Consider the following 19828-nt stretch of genomic DNA (forward strand, 5'->3'; position numbering starts at 1 on the left):
TTCTCTTTTATTCTCTCATTAGAAACTCACATCATATATAGTATTTCAGATCGAGATAGTAGTAAAGTGAAAATATTTGCTATTTATCATTATAATTTACAAATTAAACAACATAGTACTATTAGGGGAAAATTGGACAACCATGGCTTTTTCCTTGTCCAGATAACTTTGATAACTTCTGCCAGCCAACAGTCAATTCCAATGGATCATTTAAACAGTCTATGACTACTTTACATTCTTAGAACCCTGTCCAGCTCTGCAGTCTGGCAAAATAAGTTATTTCCCCAGTGATAACAAACTGGGAGAATGACTGGAGAGGTTTTGCAGCAGGGCCAAGATCTCACAGTGTTCCTCTCTTTAACTGGGATCTAGGAGAAACCCAGATTTCCCTCAACAGATAATCATTGGTAAGAACAATATCCTGTATAATGAGGCCAAAGTGACTATGTAGTAGGAGGTGAATACTTAACTTGTTAACGTAGTTTGAAGAGTGGGTGAAGTGGTTTTTTAAAAGATGAACTTTAATTTAATGAAAATTCATTGGAATATCTATGACAGATAAAGTAATCAAAAGATATCTAACAAAAGTTAATATTATCTAGAAGGAAAAACTGAGAAAACATATATGTAAATACTTTCCACAAGATGTCAGTTAAGAATGACATCTTAACTGAAATACTTGCAAGTGGGAAGACATAGGAGAAAGACAGACAATTGTTCTTGCATCAGTCTAATTACTACTGCAAAAATTAATATTCATTTTAGCATTTCTAGCTCCATCTTACAGGGTCTATATATTTAAAATAGCATATGTGTATCACAGTGCTCCATCTGTGTAAGTATTATAGTCTGGCTGACAGGGATTTTACTCTTCCAGGGGAAAAATAAAACTTTTACTGCTCAAAACAGTATTTGGACCTTTTTTACTCATTTAAGTGTCTAAAACAAGAAATAAAATTTTAAAATATCTTGTTTTCAAAAGCTTCTCAGAAATCATAGAGTTAAACTAAAACAACAAATGTTAAGGATAATTTGGTTAAAGAAAACATTACATTTCATGAGTTAAAATATAACTCCCAGCTTCTTAAAACAGAAATCCATACTCTTGCCAAGATCATTTTATACTCTGTCACGTACACATTAGTTTGTTTTTGAAAAAATAAGAAAAGCTTTTCTGTTATTTTTATAAAGACATTTACAATTCTTGTAATTTTTCAACCTGCCAATTGCAAGAAAATTTAGTAAAGCACACCTACATAATTCACATTTTGATAAGAAAATCTGAAATATCTGTTTGCAGTAACTATCAATGGCACGCCCGGAAGCTATGCTGTCATTCTGAATAGATCTGTTTGACTTATCACTTAAAAGTAAGGTAAGTTCCCTAGGATCAAACACATACAGATGTTTAAGACTTATGGTACAAATTAGAGGGGGAAAATGGTCTTAAAAGAGCCAATCTGTTTAAAATGCAAACTTGTCTTTTAAAAATTTTCTCCTGGAGATTCAGCTCTCACCGAAGTTTTGTCTACATTGGTAATCATTCTCTATGAGATTTGCCAACGTTCACTGTCTATCCCCAATGGAAAGAAAGAAAATGGATGTTTTCCATCTGCAGCAAAATAGAGTCAAAACAAATGCATTTAAATTGGAAACATTTGTGGCTAAAAGAGCTGTTCTCTATGAAAACATCTGGTTGCACTTTTAAGTCATTGCCAAATAAACGCATGCTGGAAAATCTATTTTATGCCACACATGGTCACCCATGTAGATGTAGCCTAAACCTGTTTTTGTTTGAGGTCAACACCCTATTTTAGGAAGAAAAGTACAGGTTTGTGAGTGTGCACTGATTTTTTAACAATACTGCAGAAATGGCCATGGAAGTTTGAACATGTCTACTTTCTTCCAGATGGGGAACAGAGTAGGACAGACGTGCTTTTGATAGTTCTCAGGTAGACAATGCAAAGATGGAAATAATGATGGTTGTGGGACAGATCAAATAACTACTTACTTGTGAACAAAGACTGTTTGTGGTTTCTGATTTCAGCTAGCTCTGGTTGTTATTTTTTTCTTATTTACATAGACTCAGATAACTAAAATGACCTGAAGAGATGGTATTTCAGAATATTTGGGTGACCACATTTATTTGTTATGGTAAGTAACCCCCAAATACCAGTGGCTTAACACAACAGATGTTTCTTTTTCACTCAAGCCTATTGCAGATGTTACTGTTTGATGGATAGTTTTCAGCATTGTCATTTAGGGACCCAAGTTCTTTAAATTGTGTGGCTCTCCCAGTAAGTAGGGCTCAAAGATCACTGAAGATGGTTCTGTGTCTTATCATCACAGAGAGTTAATAGGCTCATTCTGGAGGTTTTTAGGTGACAGGCCTGGAATTGTATACAGCACTTCCACATTCACTAACCACACATAAAGGACTCAGATGTAGCTGTGAATCAGTAAGAATAGGATATGGGTGTTGGTGAATGCAAAGTTACCTCTGCTACACAGAGGATTCTGAATACATAGAAAATTCTTCAAATATTAAAATACCACACTTTGTATTTTGTTACCTATATAATGCAATTGTCAGATAAAGTCATAGTAGCTATTTTACAAATGTTACTGGCTTTTGCCTCTTCTTATCACAAAGGACATTAGCTGCCTAGTAAAGTAACCCTCAGATATGTTTCTGAAAGTGTCTCACTGGCACTCATGAAGACACTTGCTATTGCTGCACTACCTTTTGTCTGCTAGGCAGCTTCTGGGTATCACTATCTCTCCTCTTTATTGTACCACTTCCAATGAAAACTACCATCTCCCAATGAATCATCTGCAAGATACCGCTGTGTCTAAACAGAATATGCACATTTGAAGGGAAGACAGCATAGGCCCTTGGGATGTCCAGTTTACACTAAGTACTGTTGCAAAATGTGGATGAAGTTGTTAAATGTGGCTCCAGGCATTGATGCTTGTCTCTCAGAAATTTTCCCCCTTCTCCTTCACCTTCTTCCTATAGCCCTTCTCTATATATGTCTTTGACTTGTTTTAGGATAAGACTTGTCTTAGGCTATCATAAATGTCTGAGCATGTCTAGGCATGTCTAAAACCTTTACGCTCAACCAAGCCTACATATATATGGTTATATTTAATCCTTGCAACAAATCTAAGGGGTAGATCTAAACTATTGTAATTATTATTGCTTCTATTTCTCTAATGAGGGAACTTAACCTCTATGAAATTAAGCAGTTTATCCAATCTAGCAAAATTCTAGATCAGTTCTCCAAATCTAAAATTCAGGCTCTTAAACATTGCACTATTTTTCTTCCTTTAAGTTTCAGACAAGGACTTTTACATTATTTTCATTAAATATGCCTCAGTTTTACATATTTCACCATTCCTTTTCTCCTCCCTAAAATGTCTGTCACTCATTTTTACTGAAATTGGTGATGTTTAACTTAAAACAATCCCACGTTAGTGCTTTAATAGAACTCACTGAATCCTGGGTGGCAAATTGATACACGAATAATAAATGAGACATCCTATATAGAATATAGGGATGGGGACTGTGTGCTCAAAGAAGTAGCTACTGCTTAACTCAAGCCAATGATTGTCATTTAGGAATGCATACTATGTATTGCCAAATCTTATGATTTTCCAAGGGAAGCTAGGAATTTGGATTTTTATGTGAAAACTTCTGATTTTAATTATTATCATTTTGCTCACATTTTTCTTGGGAGGAAAATGGATTTCTAATCTGTAATACCCAAATATGGTCCCATTTGACACCCAATTATTATTATTACTATTATTATTATTATTATTATTGTCGAGATGGAGTTTCGCTCTTGTTGCCCAGGCTGGAGTGCAATGGCATGATCTTGGCTCAGTGCAACTTCTGACCCCTGGGTTCAAGTGATTCTCCTGGCTCAGCCTCCTGAGTAGCTGGGATTACAGGCATGCGCCACCATGCCCAGCTAATTTTCTGTTTTTCATAGAGACAGGGTTTCTCCATGTTGGTCAGGCTGGTCTCGAACTCCTGACCTCAGGTGATCTGCCCGCCTCGGCCTCTCAAAGTGCTGGGATTACAGGTGTGAGCCACCGCGCCTGGCTGACACTCAATTATTTTTATAAGTAGGAAATAAAAAGGCTGCATTCTTCACGTTTGGTTGTACTCTAAATTTCATAACCATTACACATTTAGTAAGTCACTCACACTTTCGTTTATTCACTCATTCATTCATGTAATTCTTACATTCACATATTATTCCATTATTAACTGAATTCCATATTGTATGCAAGACATACAGTATGATGATGAAAATGAATGTTCTCTGCTTTCAAGGTGCTCATAATTTGAGATAGGAAAGAAATACATCAACAGGCAATTAAAATGCTTTTGAAGGGAGTGCAGTGATAATGGAAGGAATAATTAACTCCATCTGGGGATGGTATTTAATGATAAGTGGGAGTTGCCACAGGAAAAAGACACAGAAAGTGCAGTATACATAAGCTAGGTGGTTTAGAACAACAGGAAGAAGTTAAAAAAAAAATCTAAACGTTCTATACTGCTTGAGCAGAAGATGTTATTGGGAGTAGTGGAAAACCAAAATATACAGATTTATGAGAATAAATATCTTATAGAACACATTGTGTTGCTAAATATGAACATTGATCATATGATCACATCTATATTTATTAGCATAATATATGTATATGTTTGGCTATTTTCCTCAAATACATCTTGAAATGCATAGACACCATAATAATCATCCTCGTATACTGTGAGAATTGTCATTGTGCAACCAATATACATGTATGCACTTCCACATTAACATATTAGCAAATGGGTCTGATGGCTGCTTGCCTTAGAATGTTTGTACTAAAATTAATATGTAGTTGAACTCTTTTTAAAATCAGAATATAAATACAATGTCGACAATTAGCCTTGAAATCTTACATATATGATTGAAAACATCTTCAGTTTATATTGAGTTTTTAATAGTTTTATCAATATGATGTAACATTTCTAAGCAGACTTATATTTCCAATAAGAGAAACTGTATAATTTACCCTTCAAAATGGTCATTTTGAGAGTGAAAGAACACTTGGTAATTATGCCAGGATAGAGTAGATGGTCATCTTACCAATAATCACAGCAGTAATTGACAAAAAGTATGTTTCAGACATCTACAAATTTCTATAAATACTCATTGGAAAAATACGAAATTATAAAATAACTAACACTAGTCATACTGAGCTCATGCCTGTAATATTTAAAAGAAAGGGCAGATTTTTCTCACAAAAAAAACAAATATAATTATATTTGGTATCAAGAAAATATCCACATATATAAAAAGCTATAGGATGGTGGGGAAAATTTTGGTGACGTTTTAAGGAGAAGGAAAATAGAAATATACGGTAGGCTGTATGGTATTAATGTAAATATGTCAGCCATTTAAAAGGACGAGTTGAAAGGTGAGCTATAGGATATGACGAAGATTTGATCACAAAACTATGTCAGAGACAAGAAGTACTTGTGATGTGGAAATGTGATAATTCAGATAGCAATAAATATAGATAGATATAAATTATATTTTACTAAAATAAGAGCCTTTATTATATATTTACTTTGTCTTAGAGGATTCTTAAGAAGGTAAAGGGAGTAAGTAGGGTGAGCTGCTATCTTGGATTTGAATCTGCAGGAACAAGGATTACGTAAAGTTAATGCCATTTGGAGAAAAGTGAGCATGCCATCTTAATATATATGATGGCCAAGGCAGAAAATATTGAGTTTGATCACAGGTATCTCCTGTGTATTATGGATTTCCCCATCTTCAAGGAAAAGGCTTCACTGGTTAAAATTCCCTTGACTAAAAAGAAAGGGAGTATTTTAAAACTATGCTTATCAAGATGAGTTCCTTTTCAAGAAGGAAAAAGGCAAATTAGCTGTAAGACGTGGCTTCTTAGAATATTTTATAATGATAATGTTGAAAATGAAATTAAGAAATGATAATTTCCTGCTAATATCACACATAATGTGTGTGCTATGTGCCAGACACCATACTTAGCACAACCTATATACCTATTTTACAAAAGAGAACAATGAGACTTAAAGTCAACATTTATTCAAATAATATAATAGACATTATGAGATACATTTTAGGTTTTGTGACTATGTAGCTAGGACTCAAACCTAAGTATCTCTGAATATGATTATTAGTAGCCATTTTGTCTTTCTTATAGAAGTATCCAAACAAAAGTTAGTAGAAAATAAAACATCAATGCAATCTTACCCTGTTATCATGTAAGTATAATGTATACCTCAAGAGGATTATATACTACTCTGAACCAATCAACTTCCATTTGCAAAATAACCAAGTACAGTTTGGGACATTGCATTTAAGAAATTTGCAGATATGCCTTTGAAAAACATGCATATATTTTGGAGGGCATCTGGGATTATATCAGCTAAAAAAGAATTACAGGCTTAGTAATATTTAACCTAGAGAATAGAACAAATGAACAATTAAGTAAAACTGTGATATTCCTTTTCAAATTCATGAAGCAATGAAAATAATTGCAATGAAGCTTTTTAAAGGTAGCTCCAAAGAGCAAGATTAAGATGATAAAAAGGAAGATAAAGAGGCAGTTTTCACTCACAATGCAGAGAAAGACAATGGGGTTTAAAATTTTGAATAGCTCTGAGCCAAGGGTGTCATATGCCTGTTGTCTATGTCATGTATATATACAAATATGAATAATTTTAAAATATAAACATATAGTATAAAATATGTAAATAGGTTTATATTTATATATAAGTAAATTATTTAAAAACCTGTGAGGAAATTGATATTATCCTCATTTTAAAAATAAGACAAGTGAGGGGTTCGGAGAAGCTATAAATAATAGAGCTGCTAAGAGGCTAGCCGTCTTCCTGTTCTGTTCCCCATCAAACCATATATATAAATTGAGTTCTCCAAGAATGGAGTGAAATGTCCAACACACCTTCCTTGTAGTCTTGATTTTTTAATGTGCAAATAAGAATGCTAGAAGTGACTGTTATAATTCTTTTTTCCATCTCCAAACAATGCCACCTCGCCTCATGTTCTACTAGATTCATCACTCATTACAGAGACACCAAATTGACAAAGATTGTGTTCATATGTTCAGGCCTAATTTGTAAGAGTATTGATGAGTTATTTTGTTATCATAACCTTGGGAATTTGAGGGACTAATATAATTAACTTTGATCCTTTAAAACTGTCTACTTCAATTTCAGCAAAACTTTGTTCAATTTTCATTTTGCGACAGATTGATTGGGTACGATCCATATACTGCTTGATAACTAAGAATTCAAGGCCTGACTACTTTTCCAAACTGCATACATTATTAAACCTTGAAAAGAACATTTTAAGAAAGCAAAAAGAGAAAAAAAATCATTTACCCTCAATTTTCCCCTTCATTCCTCATCTGTCAACATAAACACTCTATTAGGGAAAAACAAAACCAAAAACAGTGCTTTTTAAACTGGATACCTTTTTTTATTAGAGATAAATTAGCAGCAATTTTTTAAAGTTTCGGTTCTTTGAAGTGTTTGGGGGGCATTTTAGAATCAAAAGTTATTGAAACCCACTGAGCAACCAAATAACAAGCAAATACCTGAATGGTCTTCTAGCACTGCTAAAATACTGTGGTCCTAAATAAACATATCAACTGGGAGAAATACAATGTTTCTTATTAAACTTTCTATATCTGTTAGTTTGACATCTTATACGAAATAATTCATATAATGAATGGGAATTTGTCCCAGTAATAAGATTATATAATAATTCAGAAAGCATAAACTACCATTTTCTCCAAGGGTTACTTAAGCCTTTGGTTCAAAAGAGCTTGAGTTCCCCATGAAAGGTCTGTACTTTTTCAGGCACGCAATCAGTGACTCAGGATGAGTAATAGGGCCAGGCATCTCCTTTCCCTCCCCTTCTCTCCTCTGTTCTTTCCTGCTTCACCAGAAAATACAAATTAATTGACTGTTTTTAGCATGCCCTTCTGTTGTTTATCTTAGCTCTTGACATTCAAAGATGCTTTAAAAATCTATGGCTATTTTATAACTAGGCTATATTTTAGAAGGAGCTAACAAATAATCAATGAAAGGGAAAAATACTGTTTTATGACTTAATGTTTGACTGGATATATTATTTACTTATATTTCATTTTTATAATGTCAAATAGAGATGTTAATACTTGCAATACTTGGTATAAGCGTACAAATTTACATATATATGTGCACATATACAGTTCTGATTTGGCTGCCCTGGCTTCTGTTTCCTAATCTTAAAAATCTGTAAAGGGCACTCATTTTTTCCTCAGTTAATAATGTGAAAAAGACTGCACTGACATGGTTAGATTCCTAGGACTCTCAGTTCTTTAGAGATGGACTAAATGGCTGGTTTCATCGCTTACAAAAGTGTCTGACAGTTCTGACACACACACACACACACACACACACACACACACACACACACACAGGAGGGGTCTTCAATAAGTTCACGGAAAGTGTATATTATGACAAATCAATGCATGGATTTCAAAATATTTTTGCTTCAAAATAATTGCATGCTAATTTGCTATAATATATCTGAAGAGGACCTAGTTTAAGGCACAAAAAAGATAATACATCAGTTTGAAAAGAGCCCCTATAAGAGCAGTGTGAATTCTACCAAAATTAAAGCAAAAACATCAAATATGTGGTGAAGTTTTAGTGTAAGAATTGTGAAATCATTGATGCTTTCCAAAAATTTATAGGGACAATGCCCCAAAGAAATCAGCAGTTTGCAAATGGGTAACTGATTTTAAGAAGTGATGAGATGATGTTGAAAATGAAGCCCAAAGTGGCAGACTATCCACACCAATTTGTAAGAAAAAAAGTAATCTTGTCCATGACCTAACTGAAGAGGACTGATGATTAATAGAACAAACAATAGCCAATATCATAGATATCTCAATTTGTTTACCACACATTTTGTGGAAAAATTAAAACTGAACAAACCTTTCACTCAATAGGTGCTAAAACTGTTGTGCCTGAATCTGCTGCAGACAAGAACAGAGCTTTTAATGAAAATTTTTTAAAAATTGGAATCAAGAAGCATTTCTTCAAAGAGTAGTAATAGGAGATAAAATATAGCTTTACCAGTGAACTGAAGACAAAGAACAACAAAAAACAATGGCTACCAAGAGGTGGCAGTGGTCCAGTCAAAGCAAAAGCAGATCAGTCAACAGCAAAGGTCATGCAAGAATTTTTGGGGGATGCTCAAGGCATTCTGCTTATTGACTTCCTGGAGGGCCACAGAACGGTAACATCTGCTTGTTATGAGAGTGTTTTGAGAAAGTTAGCTGAAGCTTTAGCAGAAGAATTCCCCGGGAAACTTCACCAGGGAGTCCTTCTTCACCACTACAATGCTCCTTCTCATACCTCTCTTCAAACAAGAGCAATTTTGTGAGAATTTCGATAACAAATCATTAGTCATCCACCTTACAGTTCTGACTTGGCTCCTCTGACTTCTTTCTGTTTCCTATTCTTAAAAATCTGTAAAGGGCACTCATTTTTTTCCTCAGTTAATAATGTAAAAAAGATTGCATTGACATGGTTAAATTCTCAGTTCTTTACAGATGGACTAAATGGCTGGTATTATTGCTCCCAAAAGTATCTGGAACTTGATGAAGCTTATGTTGACAAGTAAAGTTTATATTTTTATTTTTAGTATTTTAATTCCAGTTTTCCATAAACTTTTTTAAGTTCCCTTATATATATCTCACATACATAACAAACACACCTATTATATGAACATACAAATCTCTAAATCTGTCTGTCTGGTCCTAGGTAGAACTATGAAATCTGTGTTAGAGGCATTCCAAAATTTACTTCAATATCATAAATCAAATCCTTACACTTTTCTCTGAGCCAGGCTTTATAGGAGACTGAATTCAGAAAGAATGTGATGTAAAATCTTTGCCATAGTTTGTCCCTTACAGTTATTCTTCCCAATAATGATTGAAACTGACATTCTTTCAGTTACTGAAAATGCGTCCTTGAAGAAAAAAAAAAACTACTACAACTCTTCCCTGAAACCTTCCCTAAAACTGTTGACATAGTAGTGAGTGTACATAGACAATAGATATTATAATTAAAACAATTGCGTAGTATGTTAAAGGATGATAAATTCTATGGAAGAAAATAAGATAGGGAAAAAGGAATGGGAAAAAAGAGGAGTTCCTACTTAAGTCAGATGATGCGAGTAAATTTCAATGAGAAAATGATAATTGAGCAAAAATTAGAAGGAGGTGATGACCCAAGACATATGAACATCTAAGGGAAGAATTTTCCAGGCAGAGAGAATGGTCATTTCCAAGAACTTGGGACAGCAGTGTGTCTGGTAGAACATACTTGACAAAGAGCTTGGGATTTTAGTATTAGATTCTAAGAGAATATACATGCTTAAGACTCAAAGGGAGTAAAACTCATGATAGAACTTAATCCAGAATATGATAGACAAAATCTTGTTTATTCATTCATTCAAAGGCCAATTAGATATATAACAAGCCTTTCCTTGTCCTCAGCACTGGAAACACAAACACAAGCTAGACAAATATGAAAAAATTCATGTAAACAGAGTGTTACACTCCATAGAATAAATGCCACAGGAGAGTACACAGAACACTTTTGGGTAATAGTAGAGGGAGGGAATGTCTAAGTATCCCGGGGAAGTCATGAATGCCCTCACTAAGGAAGTGACATTTGATCTGGCTCCTAAAGAATTTGTAAAGTTTCACAAGAAAGTAATGAGAGAGATGCATTTCTGGGCATAGAATCGTATTTGTAATGGAAATATGGAAGAGAATATGAAAAAGTATTGAATTCGCTGAATGTATGGTACATCAGAGTGGAAAAGAAGAAATGAGTAAAATGTCAAATACTGCATGCTAAGTGGTTTGGACTCTCTCTTCTGTAGGAAGAAAGTTTTAGTATAAAAATGACATAATCAGGTTTGTAAATTACAACTATTTGATGGTGGATATAGAGGATGGATTGCACCATGCCAGCAACCATCTCCAGTTACCAGCCATTCATAAGAGGTCCCTGTATATACACATGTAAAGATACTTTAATTCTTCAGGGAAAGCTTTATAACATTACGTAGGAATCTTACTGTTAGTGTTGATGGAGAACAGAACTCAGAATAGGATAGGTTACTTCCGAAAATATTCAAATCACAATCCCATGGGGGTGTTCAATATGAGGGTCTACAAAATTCCATTCTAGACTTTGAGTTATTTAATGAGGTACCCTAAGTAACTCTAAAGCAATATAAAATATTTGTTGAGTGTTTCTCATATATCCTCTATTGTGCTAGTTCCTTTTATGCATTACCTCATATATTCATAACAGCTCTGAGGTAGTTATTATAACTTTCCACATATTACAAATGAAAAAAAAGATTTCTAAGGGAAGTTAAACTATGTGCATAGATAAAATAGCTTTTTTTAAAAAAAATCTGGTACCTTTGATTGCAAGGGTGATGCTTTACCACTTCCCTGAAAATGTGTAAGACTGGAGTTTGTAGCATTCTGCCATTAAGGAATAGCACACATCTGAAATGATTTCACTTCTACAGGTTTTGACCTGGAGCTGGTTTATGCATTCACAAAATATGTTTTGGTGACTAGAAAAATAATAAGTTTCTTGTGGCAAGAAATGTGAAGGGTCTGAGATTTTGCCTTACTTGCAAGCTGAGAGGTTGACTTCCCACTGGTTCATGTATACTGGTACAAGACATAAGACTTTGGGGTCAGATACACAGGACATTATTATTATTATTCACAGAAATTGCAGAAGCCAGAGTGCCAGCATTCACACTGGTTCCTTCAGTCCCAAATCCTAAAAAGTAAGGCAAAGACGGCCAAGTGATGCTTGCACATGCCATGGGTTGGGTTAGAGAAGAGGAATTTTGAGCTTAGGGAATGCCAATGTTTTATAAGAGACATTAAGTCTACCTGATCTTTGTCCAGGAAGGAGAGCTTATCCCACCATTTCTACTTTACACACTGGAAATCCCATGGAATTCTTGAAATGCAAACATTTCTGAGAACTTGCCCTGGGTAATCTAAGCTAAGTTCTATTCCACTGCCATATGGAAGATTATTTTATTTTATTATATGTTTAATAAGACTGTGTGGAATTTATTTTTATCGAAGTATAAAAGCTATCACTCTTTGGTAGTTTGTGATGCCACAGTTGAAGGATGAGTACGCTTCAGTATATTTTTCTAGCACTGTGACTCCTTGAATCATATACACCCTTCTTTTTCTAAGCAGTAGACAGATACTATTGCCAAAATAATTTAACTTTTAATGAACTATTATGGCTGGATAATACTCCAGGTCACCCTGAATTTCTTAAGGTTATGATGCAAAAATTTGTATTTTATCACCAAATGCAACTTTATTAAGTCAGTTAGTGGACAGACCAAGGAATAATTTCAACTTTTAGAGCCTATAACTTTAGATGAATTTTCAGACAAGCCATTGACACTACAACTGAAGATCAAGCAATTAACCTTAGCTCATCTTTGGATAAATATGACTTAAAGCAAGCATTAGAAATCATGAGGACATTCAGAAAGTAAACTGAGTAATATTCATGAAGTATTGCAGAAACATTTGCCACACTGTGAAAATAACTTTTCAGGATTCTAAGTTAACATAAATGGAGTTAACAGGTAAAAAAAAAATCCCTGATCGTGGGAATATTGGCACTGCCACTATTTGAGAAACAACAGGTATGCAGCCAGAAGAACTTAGTGAAGGTGACATTAACCAAAATTAAGTAAATGGTTGTGCTTAAAAGGATGATGATGTCCTGGAGGAAATGACATTGTCAAAAAACTTCACATTAAAGGAAATCTCAAAGATATTTTACAACACTGAAAGTGCAAATAATAAAATGTGGGATGCTGATCCAAACCTAGAAAGGAATAGGATAATTTGCTAAGGCCCAGAAAAGATCCTTGCTCCATAGCGTACAGCAAGCACTGTTTAAACTATTCTTGAAATGTCCTTCTTAACAAAGAAATAAAACATTTTAATTCTCATTTACAGTGTATCAACTAAATATTTGTTATACTATTTTTTCACCTCTATCAATTTCTAAGCTATAATAAAAATTTTTATGTTTTGAGAAATTTTTTTAAAATACCGTAACTATGATTTTTCCTATGGATTATTAATATTGATTTGCACAATTTCAGCTTACACAGGCATTTTTATAGTCCTGCAATACTGTATAAAGCAAGTACTTTATATGTATATATGATTATTTATGATATAAATATATATTTCACAAGCCAGAGATTGTTTTGCAAGTATAAAGTGTTTTAGTATCTTTATATGTTCCTGACAACATCTTGTTTTTGGTACTCATTACCTCTCACATAGAAAGTTATAAATCTACTATTCGCTCCTCCATTTTCTCATCTTGCTAATCAACCCTCAGTGTCCTTCCACGCGAATCTTTCTGAAATGCACTTGTGGTCACGTTGCAGCCTTTCTCAAAAACGAATAATGAAAACCGTCTGTGAATTTTATTAAACAACAAATATTTTCCTGCTATCCTACTTTTGGTCATGCTACCTTCTCTACCAATGCCTCATTTCCCACTTTTCATCTTCCATTTATTATATGAATATATACATTGATAAATGAATACATTAGCAAATATTTACTGGTGTAATAGTTCATAAACATTAAATCAGTTAGCATTTTCCAAAATGTGATTCTTATACACAAGGCAATATGTTAAATGATCTATTTTGGTGCTAGAAAGAAATATTAGAACTTCTATTTACATTTATTCTTTTTAAAATCTCAAATACAAGAAAAAAACTAAGCTTTAATATTTAAGTAGGTATTGGAATTCTTATGGCGTTCTCATGTCAAACATTCACAAGTAGAAGGCAGGGTGGGAGTTCTGCACAGACAAGAAAATTCCCCCACACTTGTTCATGTTCAGCATATTGCAATCATTTAGACTTCATATAAATGCAGTTGAACTGGATTTATGTATTATATAATCTTGTTTAAACTAAATCTCTCTTCCTAAATAAAAAAGAAATTTAAATTCAATGAGGCCAGAATGAGGATAAAAAGGTTTGCGCGGAGGCAGTTGGGGCAAATAAATGACACTGGGCATGCTTATCTCTAGGGTTAGGAGCTAAAAATTGATCTATCCAGAAATCAGCCAAACAACATTCAGAATTATTCAGAAGAAATCGTTGCAGTAAATATTTACATGCACTATTGTTAATAATGAATTTTAACTTTAGTGTACATTTTCCCTGGAGATTTTTTGCTTGTGGTAGCATGAATATATCCCAGGTGGCAAAATGTTAAAATTTAGCACCCAGAACATGAAGTCAAAATTATACAATATTTTAGCAATGTTATAAATTATGTGTACATTTTGAATCTGACAAAATTTTACCAATTCAGCAATAAATAAATAGCAAAAGACAGAAGTTCACATTTGACTGAGGTAATAAATTTTCTTCCTACAGTGGAAATTGGCTAAAAGAGACGATGTGAAATAAAAGACAAAGTAAAATGTATTGCTTGTTATCACATTTTTGTAAGATGTAGACAAATGTTAGGCATATAAAGAAACTGATTAGAATTAATCATTTAGAGTGAAAAATTTGTTCTATAGTTGAATGAAAGTTCAGGTTTTTAAACATGTCTTAGCTTATGATATCCTCAATATTCTATTTTAATAATGAAAAACTTAAAGAATCACTTTCTTTGAACTACTAAAGGAAACATTCGCTAAGCAAAACGTGGTCTCATAAAAAAGTGACTACTGGAAAGAAAATATAATTTATAATTCATGGGGGAAAATTGAAGGGTAATTTTTATATAATGGTTGTTTGCCCAGAATTAAAGCAAGCAAACAAAGAGTTTAAGAATTACTTATAGAAATAGCATCATATATGAAATACATTCATTTGCAATATTCATAAGAAAGTTTATTACAGAAAAGATGTGAAAATTTAAGCCAGAAGTGGAAAGCAGTCATCAAACACAGATCGCACTCTAGTCTTACAACGGCACCATCAGATGGTGCAGAGCCGGACGGGAACGAAGTCGGACGCGCCTATTCTTGGAACAATGTCTCTCCAAGGAGAAGCCTCCCAGGCCTCTACATGGGTCGTTGCTAGCTGGTGAGGCTCGACAGTGTCCCGGGCACCGGAGAGGAGGCCGGCGGAGGAGGTGAATCGAAGAGGTCCTGAGGGACATAGGGACGGCCGAGGTGGCGGCTGGAGAGGCCCCTATAGGCTCCAGGAAGCGGTGGCTGCTGGTCACCGGGAACCGCCGCAGTGTTTTGCTTTGAGGAACCACTTTGTCGGCGTGGTGATGGGTCGCGCGCGCTGGGTCAAAAATAAAGAATATACAAAGTACAACAAACACCGCAATCTAAACAATACAAGAACGATTAGAATCATTACTCAGAAATTTTAGCGGCAGGGCAATGCAAACAAAAGCAAAAACAGCGACAGCTAATTTTATTAAAAAGCCAGAAGAAAATTACAATTCAGAATGCAGACTTGATTTACCACCAATGAAGAAAAACTTAGTCGGGGAAGTATTGGACATGCCGGCACTATGAAGAGACCAGACTGATTCGACTGATTCTTAAAATAATAGTGTTTAAAGATGTAGAATTCAATGTTCTATACTTTCTTTAATAAAATCAGAAGTATTTGTACTTGGGAAACAAAAGAAAACCCAGATCCCTAAGAATCATACAGTTTTATAAAGAGATAAAGCATAATAATTAAAATATTTTGTACCCGACACTGGGCATCGTGTTCATAGACTTGTCAAATTTAAGGATGAGCTACATATTTTTCCGTTAGAAAAGGTCAAGTTTTCCAACTTTGTTAATTTATTATTAAGCAAATACAATTTAATAATACAATAAAGACTATGAAATTTATTTAAAATATTTTATAATATACAATTGCTTCCTGAAAGACAATCATAAGTACTTTATCAGTCCCATAAAGATAATTCTGGCATTTACTGTTGAATAAGAAAGCAATTGTCATCTGAAAGAAACTCATAGTATGGAGAGGCTTAAAAATGTTTCCATCATTCTAGACTTCAAACCACTGCAGTTGTGTCACCTACGCAAACACTTATCTGCCTACTTGTACTGGAAAACAGAATTTTCTAATCGGTGTAAAAATCTTCCACATAAAAAATGTCAGTAGGTTTTAAACTAGTAAAAATGTAAGAGGAAATACTATCCAATTGATTTGAAACAAAATCGGATTGACATCAAGGATGAAGAATATTTTACAGCTGGCTATATTCAATACTTTTCAGTGTTGGTAGATAAAACCAAAAAATGAATTTATGATTTATTAAGTATAAAAGGATGCACTTCTATTTAGTTATACATATATTTGTGAGGGATGTTTGGGATCCTTTGTATCTTTAAGAGCCACTGAGTATGAACATAAACTGAACTTTGATCTTTGCTATGAACATGTAATATCATATAATGTAAAATCATGTTTTCAACAAGAATAAAGCATATTTTTTCCACTCCAAGTATTATGAAATAAATATTAAGTACTTTATTATACAAATATATGTATGTTTAATATTTAACATTTATTGTATAATTAATGAATGAGTTTTAAAACTATTTGATTTATCTTTGTCATCTCATTATGAAAATTATTTAATAATATAGTAATTACTATCTAAAATGTTTGTAACATTTTAGAAATAGAAAAACATTTACTGTAGTATATTTATATCATTTGCAATATAATATGATGTGATAAGTATAACATAATGTAGTACAATATTTTCCACATTTATATCATTCTTTTGCATTTATTCTAGTTTTTATGTGTATTTCATGAGCATATAAAATATACCATGCTGTGGTACATTTAAATAATTTATGAATATAGAAATGCATATATATTGAGAGAAACACGCTGAAAAGTATTTTTCTTTTTTAAATTAATTAATTTATTTATTATTATTATACTTTAGGTTTTTCTAATAGGCTTGTTATCAAGACTTTGGTGCTTCAAAGCCTCAAAGCCTCATTTTTGAAAAGCCACCACTTCTTTGAAGGTTTCTCCCTTTCGTCCTCTTTTGGAAGTGTTTCCTTCCTCTTCTGAATTTTCATGTTATTTTACCGAAACATGTTACCTACTCCGTTGTGGTATAGCCATTTTTATCCAGCCATTGTCTTTGCTAGGTTACAAATTACCTAAGAGTGGGTCTTGCTTAACTTTGGAGTTACTCAGCCAACAGTAGAGCGGTGAGTATACAACTAGTCGTACTCAGAAATAATACTGAATCATCTCAGGATTTGCAAATATTTATGCAGTCATATTAAAAATAATTCTTTATTCTACTTGCAGAACAGCTTCTATTAGGTAAACAGGGATTAAAAATTAAATCACCTGAACTTCTTGCCAAAAATTATCCATAGGTTACTCCACGTCAACTCTAAAGACTTATGTTTTAAATTGTTGATATATAATGATCCTAGCCTTGCTGATAATCTTACCAGGTACAAACGGGAAACAGACACAGAAGCTGAAATATGACCTATGTGCGTAATCACTCAATTAAATACAATAAAATTATTGGCTTCAATATTGAGTAACAATGTAGTGACTTATTGGCTTAATTTGTGTAAAGACTGAATTTGTATAAATAGCCAAAGGCGTGCACTTGTTTGTAGACGTTGCTAAGGGCAAATGGGGAGCTGGTCTAAATATGAACATCTTCAAGACTTTTTTAATATGCACAGGTTTATATAAATTTGATATTTCATTTGTTTTTAAGGAAACTAAGTTTGTTAGTTATGGAATTTGAATCCCTGCTGAGATCCTTTAAATTCATTGAATATTTCTTTCTCATTTTCATTCTTGTTGTTTGTGTGTGTGTGTATGTGTGTGTGTGTGAGAGAGAGAGAGAAAAATTGATATTAAATAATGAACAAAAAACTCAACTCTTAATCTTGGATTATTTTAGACAGGATTCTACTTTTGGTATTTTTTTTTGTAAGAGTCCTCTTTTTGTAGAGTAATTTGCTATGTAAAAATATTTGTTATATAACAAAAAGTCATATAAAAATAATATTACCAGTTTATTAATATTTTTAACATTTAAGTTATTGTTTTAGATATTTCTTGTATATATTATTTTCTTTTAGTCATATTACATATTCTGGGAATGAGTTTCAGAATATGCCTATTTCTGTTTTCCACTACAGAGGTACAGCATAATGTAATTTACAATGACTCACAACTAAACCAAAAACAGATCTTTTCTTTCTAATAAAAAGAAAAGCAATGAAAATATTACGCAAATTAAAGAAGAAAGGTCTTTTCCTTGATTTTTTTCAATTAGCATTTTAAATTGTAATACAACAAACTTCATATTTAAAAATATAGCTTATGTGAGCATGCGAAATGATTTCACTGAAATGGTCAATAAACTGAAGGAAGAAATTAGTAAAATTTGCTTGTGAAATAAACATTCTGCATGATAATTGTTAAATTCATGTTGAGCAAAGGAATAAACTAAAGATATATTAAAGCTGGGATCTAAACTTATACTTTCCTGCGAGTTTGTTCTACACAGTTCATCACTGAAAAACAACATTGATATGTTAAAGAAAAAAAACTTACTCAGTTTTAGATGAAACTTTTTACTCCAGTTTCAGCTTGAAATGTATCAAGACAAATAAATGGAAATATTGATAAAATATTGATATTGATAAAATTGTTCATTTTTATATTTTTCTTGATATTAAGAAGTCTTTGTGTGTTATCTCTTCAGTGTTTTCACACATTAAAACAGAAATTCAGATTTTAATTAACCCAGTGAATTTGCCTGAAAATATGCTCCCTGGAACGCAACTAAGTCGTGCTTATGATAAAGATGTGGCTGGAAAGGGAGATGTCTACTGTTTTCTGAATAAAACATAAGATTTTGCCATCGATGCAAGTAAGTAATTGTGACATTTATATCTTTTTATAGTTATTACTTTTTAATTTTACTTTTAAAATTGACAGATAATAATTGTACATATTTATGGGGTACATAATGTTGTTTCCACACATATAATGTGCAGTGATCAGATCAGAATAATTAGCAAATCTATCATCTCACACCTTTATCACTTCTTTGTGTCTGGAATATCAATATCCTACTTCTAGCTATTTGAAACTATATATTATTGTTAACTATAGTCACACTACAGTGCTTAGTACCAGTGCTTAACACCAGAACTTATCCCTTCCACCTAGCTGCAATTTTGTAGCTTTTACCAAGCCTCTCCCTATCCTTCCTTCCCTTCCTCCTATCCCTCCCAGTCTCTAGTATCCTCTGCTCTACTTATTACTTCCATGATATCACTGTTTTTTAGCTTCCACATATGAGTGAGAACATATTTAAAGTTTAGACTTTAAAGAAAATTATTTGTTGAACCCAAGTGGTACATTAGATTTCTTGGTCAAAATTTGCTGCAGATAGTCACGTAAATTCAACACAATTTCTCAGGGGGCTTCCCATTCCCGCCTTGCCCCATATTTGTGATATCACAACATTGGCACAAGTGTCATTTCCTGAAAACATAAAATTTTTATTCATAAAAATGACAGGAGAGTTATCTCATTCTTTTTAGGAAAAAAGATATTCTTTGAAAAATAGGAAAGAGGACATATCCATTATCTAT

The 19828-nt window shown here is 33.2% G+C and overlaps 1 long non-coding RNA gene across 1 annotated transcript in view; it reads left to right on the forward strand.

Moving 5' to 3' along the window:
* Positions 1 to 304: 304 nt before the first annotated feature.
* Positions 305 to 19828, forward strand: part of LOC129041384 (uncharacterized) — a 49915-nt gene continuing 30391 nt past the window's right edge. The window contains exons 1-3 of the long non-coding RNA XR_008503854.1: positions 305 to 407; positions 1301 to 1375; positions 18931 to 19098. This is a non-coding gene — a long non-coding RNA (uncharacterized LOC129041384). The remainder of the gene's footprint in view (positions 408 to 1300; positions 1376 to 18930; positions 19099 to 19828) is intronic.

The sequence above is a fragment of the Pongo pygmaeus genome, chromosome 6 (genome assembly GCF_028885625.2).
Source record: "Pongo pygmaeus isolate AG05252 chromosome 6, NHGRI_mPonPyg2-v2.0_pri, whole genome shotgun sequence".
Lineage (NCBI taxonomy): Eukaryota > Metazoa > Chordata > Mammalia > Primates > Hominidae > Pongo > Pongo pygmaeus.